This window comes from Bubalus kerabau, chromosome 5, assembly GCF_029407905.1.
Source record: "Bubalus kerabau isolate K-KA32 ecotype Philippines breed swamp buffalo chromosome 5, PCC_UOA_SB_1v2, whole genome shotgun sequence".
Lineage (NCBI taxonomy): Eukaryota > Metazoa > Chordata > Mammalia > Artiodactyla > Bovidae > Bubalus > Bubalus kerabau.
This window is the reverse complement of record NC_073628.1, coordinates 23998523-24004346: the sequence shown is the minus strand read 5'-3', so window position 1 is coordinate 24004346 and position 5824 is coordinate 23998523.

Sequence of the window (5824 nt, the reverse complement as noted above, 5' to 3'; positions counted from 1 at the left end):
TTTGCCATTTCCTTCTCCAGGGAATCTTCCTGACCCAGGGAAAACCCAAATCTCCTGTACCTCCTGCACTGCAGGTTGGTTCTTTACCACTGAGTCACTAGGAAAGCCATAAATATGGCTTTCACAGATTCATCTTGATTATATATTACAGTATTTTGAATATAGTTCCCTGTGCTATACTGTAGGACCTTCTGATTTATCTAAATGTAGGAGTTTATGTGTGCTAATCCCAAACTCTTAATTTATCCCTCCCCTCTTACCCCTTGGTACCCATAAGTTTGTTTCTATGTCTTTGAGTCTCTACCTTTATGTAAGTGAATTTATTTGTATTATATTTAAGATTCCACATATAAATGATATCTTATGATATTTATCTTTCAATTTGACTTGCTTCACTTGTAAAATAATCTCTAGGTCCATCAATGTTGCTGCAAATGGCATTATTTCATTCTTTATAATGGCTGAGAAATATTCCATTGTCTCTCTTGAGGAAATAATCAGAAATCTAGACAAAATTTTAACACTAACTAATAATTATAGCATTATTTACAATAATAAAACATTGGCTAGCCTGACACAATTTTAATTTTTAACAATAGAAGGATGCATTTTTAATGAAATATTACCATGATGAAACCCATGAAAAAGTATGATTCAAAAATATTTATTGATAAATAAATACTCCCATTATAATGAGAAATTCAACAATATTTTATAACATGACATACAGAGCATGATCACACTGGAAGAAAATGTTATACTCCAGATAAGATCCTCATTTCCTGATCTCTGAATGGTGGAGTGTGTGTATCAGTTAGCTCTTGCTATATAAGAGTCTCACAAAATCTCATTGGTGTACAGCAATGATTATTTGTTGCTCACATGTCTACAAGATCGTTGTGGTGCATCTTGTCTGGTGCATATGCCTATATGTATACATGTATATTATATATATATATGTACAAAGATATATGTTTGAATATAGACATATTCATAAGGAATAGCAACAGCTGTTGCTTCTAAGGAGAATTCAGGGATGGAATAACTAGAGGGGAAGCAGACATATCATCACTGCATAACCTCCACTTGTGTTGTTTAATTGTTTACCATGTGCAAGAATTACTTGGTCAAAATGTTTTTACTGTATTTTAATAATATTTGATATAGGAAATAGCAACCCACTTCAGTATTCTTGCCTGGAAAACTTCATGGACAGAGGAGCCTGGCAGGCTACAGTCCAGGGAGTTGAAAAGCGTCGGACGCAACTGAACAACTAGGCAGGCACAGAAAATATAATTTTAAAGTGAAAATGAGAAAAGAGCCAACTTTTCTCATGAATAAGGAAGTTCTTGAAAGGTGAAGTGATATGCTACAGGCCATGCAAAAAGCAAAGGAAGTGCTGATAACTAGATGAAAGAGTTCCAGCAGGAAAGGAACTAAGATTTATTAAGTGCCTGGCATTTAAGTCTCTCAAAACCTCACAAAGTCAAGACCATTATCTCACTTTTAAAAACAGAGAAATTAATATTTAAAGACATTAAGTAATTTTCTCAAAATCACACAACTATCAACTGAGCTTACCAGATTACTACCAACCAACTCCATTACAAGGCTCACAGATTGATGCTTCCTCTGCCACCTTTTGAAAGGGTCTTAGTCACCTCGTTCAACAGCCACATAAACCACACATTCAAAAGGTCTCCTGAATTCAATTCTCATTCCCTGTTGCATACAGAGTAAAGCAAAACCTTCCTCCAGCACTCTCAGTTCTATAACTTTGATCTAAAGGGCAAACTAACCACACATTCAAAGTTCCCTTTTTCCCAAAGGAAGAGAACCTTCCCAAAGAAAAGCTCATATGACAAAATGCCTCTTCAGCATTTAACATGTTAATACTTTCCCAAAGAACTTTCCCTTATTACTAATTAATCATTGAGACCCAAGGTGTTCTGATGTATTCTATACCACTTTACCCAGTGTTCTAGGTGTATAAAACAGTCAAAATGAATTATCGCTTTCCCATACATGACTGCATGAGAAGATCCGTGCAATCTGTAGTGCCTTAATCCTTTGGAAATGACCTCTTCTAATAATTAGCTTCTTAGTACTTCCATGATAACTAACTAAATCCACAAACTATTTACTCCTCTCTTACAACTTACAGACTATTAAGTAGTCTATCCCGAGCCCCAGACTTTTCCATCACAGCTAAATACCCAAACTAACCCTTTAGTTCAGTTCACTTCATTCACTCAGTCGTGTCGGACTCTTTGCGACCCCATGAATTGCAGCACACCAGGTCTCCCTGTCCATCACCAACTCCAGAAGCTCACCCAAACTCATGACCATCGAGTCTGAGATACCATCCAGCCATCTCTTCCTCTGTCATCCCCTTCTCCTCCTGTCCCAAATCCCTCCCAGCATCAGGGTCTTTTCCAATAAGTCAACTCTTCACATGAGGTGGCCACAGTATTGGAATTTCAGCTTCAGCATCAGTCCTTCCAATGAACACCCAGGACTGATCTCCTTTAGGATGGACTGGTTGGATCTTCATGCAGTCCAAGGGACTCTCAAGAGTCTTCTCCAACACCACAGTTCAAAAGCATCAATTCTTCAGTGCTCAGCTTTCTTCACAGTCCAACTCTCACATCCATACATGATCACTAGAAAAACCATAGCCTTGACTAGATAGACCTTAGTTGGCAAAGTAATGTCTCTGCTTTTGAAAATGCTATCTAGGTTGGTCATAACTTTCCTTCCAAGGAGTAAGCGTCTTTTAATTTCATGGCTGCAATCATAATCTGCAGTGACTTGGAGCCCCCCCAAAAAAAGTCTGACACTGTTTCCACTGTTTCCCCATCTATTTCCTATAAAGTGATGGCACCAGATGCCATGATCTTCGTTTTCTGAATGTTGAGCTTTAAACCTACTTTTTCCACTCTCCACTTTCATTTTCATCAAGAGGCTTTTTCGTTCCTCTTCACTTTCTGCCATAAGGGTGGTGTCATCTGCATATCTGAGGTGACTGATATTACTCCTGGCAATCTTGATTCCAGCTTGTGCTTCTTCCAGCCCAGCGTCTCTCATGATGTACTCTGCATATAAGTTAAATAAGCAGGGTGACAATATACAGCCTTGACATACACCTTTTCCTATTTGGAACCAGTCTGGTGTTCCATTTCCAGTTATAACTGTTGCTTCCCGACCTGCATACAGGTTTCTCAAGAGGCAGGTCATGTGGTCTCATATTCCCATCTTTTTTTTTTAAAACTGTACAAAATTGTATTAGTTTTGCCAAATATCAAAATGAATCCGCCACAGGTATACATGTGTTCCCCATCCTGAACCCTCCTCCCTCCTCCCTCCCCGTACCAGCCCTCTGGGTCGTCCCAGTACACCATCCCCAAGCATCCAGTATCGTGCATCGAACCTGGATTGGCAACTCGTTTCATACATGATATTTTACATGTTTCAATGTCATTCTCCCAAATCTTCCCACCCTCTCCCTCTCCCACAGTCCATAAGACTGTTCTATACATCAGTGTCTCTTTTGCTGTCTCGTACACAGGGTTATTGTTACCATCTTTCTAAATTCCATATATATCCGGTAGTATACTGTATTGGTGTTTTTCTTTCTGGCTTACTTCACTCTGTATAATAGGCTCCAGTTTCATCCACCTCATTAGAACTGATTCAAATGTATTCCTTTTAATGGCTGAGTAATACTCCATTGTGTATATGTACCAAAGCTTTCTTATTCATTCATCTGCTGATGGACATCTAGGTTGCTTCCATGTCCTGGCTATTATAAACAGTGCTGCGATGAACATTGGGGTACACGTGTCTCTTTCCCTTCTGGTTTCCTCAGTGTGTATGCCCAGCAGTGGGATTACTGGATCATAAGGCAGTTCTATTTCCTGTTTTTTAAGGAATCTCCACACTGTTCTCCATAGTGGCTGTACTAGTTTGCATTCCCACCAACAGTGTAAGAGGGTTCCCTTTTCTCCACACCCTCTCCACCATTTATTACTTGTAGACTTTTGGATTGCAGCCATTCTGACTGGTGTGAAATGGTACCTTATAGTGGTTTTGATTTGCATTTCTCTGATAATGAGTGATGTTGAGCATCTTTTCATGTGTTTGTTAGCCATCTGTATGTCTTCTTTGGAGAAATGTCTATTTAGTTCTTTGGCCCATTTTTTGACTGGGTCATTTATTTTTCTGGAGTTGAGCTGTAGGAGTTGCTTGTATATTCTGGAGATTAGTTGTTTGTCAGTTGCTTCATTTGCTATTATCTTCTCCCATTCTGAAGGCTATCTTTTCACCTTGCTAATAGTTTCCTTTGATGTGCAGAAGCTTTTAAGGTTAATTAGGTCCCAATTTTTTATTTTTGCTTTTATTTCCAATATTCTGGGAGGTGGGTCATAGAGGATCCTGCTGTGATGTATGTCAGAGAGTGTTTTGCCTATGTTCTCCTCTAGGAGTTTTATAGTTTCTGGTCTTACGTTTAGATCTTTAATCCATTTTGAGTTTATTTTTGTGTATGGTGTTAGAAAGTGTTCTAGTTTCATTCTTTTACAAGTGGTTGACCAGATTTCCCAGCACCACTTGTTAAAGAGATTGTCTTTAATCCATTGTATATTCTTGCCTCCTTTGTCAAAGATAAGGTGTCCATAGGTGCGTGGCCTTAACTCTGGGCTTTCTATTTTGTTCCATTGATTTATATTTCTGTCTTTGTGCCAGTACCATACTGTCTTGATAACTGTGGCTTTGTAGTAGAGCCTGAAGTCAGGTAGGTTGATTCCTCCAGTTCCATTCTTCTTTCTCAAGATCGCTTTGGCTATTCGAGATTTTTTGTATTTCCATACAAATTGTGAAATTATTTGTTCTAGCTCTGTGAAGAATACTCTTGGTAGCTTGGTAGGGATTGCATTGAATCTATAAATTGCTTTGGGTAATATATTCATTTTCACTATATTGATTCTTCCAATCCATGAACATGGTATATTTCTCCGTCTATTAGTGTCCGCTTTGATTTCTTTCATCAGTGTTTTATAGTTTTCTATATATAGGTCTTTAGTTTCTTTAGGTAGATATATTCCTAAGTATTTTATTCTTTCCGTTGCAATGGTGAATGGAATTGTTTCCTTAATTTCTCTTTCTGTTTTCTCATTATTAGTGTATAGGAATGCAAGGGATTTCTGGGTGTTGATTTTATATCCTGCAACTTTACTGTAGTCATTGATTAGTTCTAGTAGTTTTCTGGTGGAGTCTTTAGGGTTTTCTATGTAGAGGATCATGTCATCTGCAAACAGTGAGAGTTTTACTTCTCCTTTTCCAATTTGGATTCCTTTTATTTCTTTTTCTGCTCTGATTGCTGTGGCCAAAACTTCCAAAACTATGTTGAATAGTAATGGTGAAAGTGGGCACCCTTGTCTTGTTCCTGACTTTAGAGGAAATGCTTTCAATTTTTCACCATTGAGGATAATGTTTGCTGTGGGTTTGTCATATATAGCTTTGATTATGTTGAGGTATGTTCCTTCTATTCCTGCTTTCTGGAGAGTTTTTATCATAAATGGATGTTGAATTTTGTCAAAGGCTTTCTCTGCATCTATTGAGATAATCATATGGTTTTTATTTTTCAATTTGTTAATGTGGTGTATTACATTGATTGATTTGTGGATATTGAAAAATCCTTGCATCCCTAGGATAAAGCCCACTTGGTCATGGTGTATGATCTTTTTAATGTGTTGTTGGATTCTGATGGCTAGAATTTTGTTAAGGATTTTTGCATCTATGTTCATCAGTGATATTGGCCTGTAGT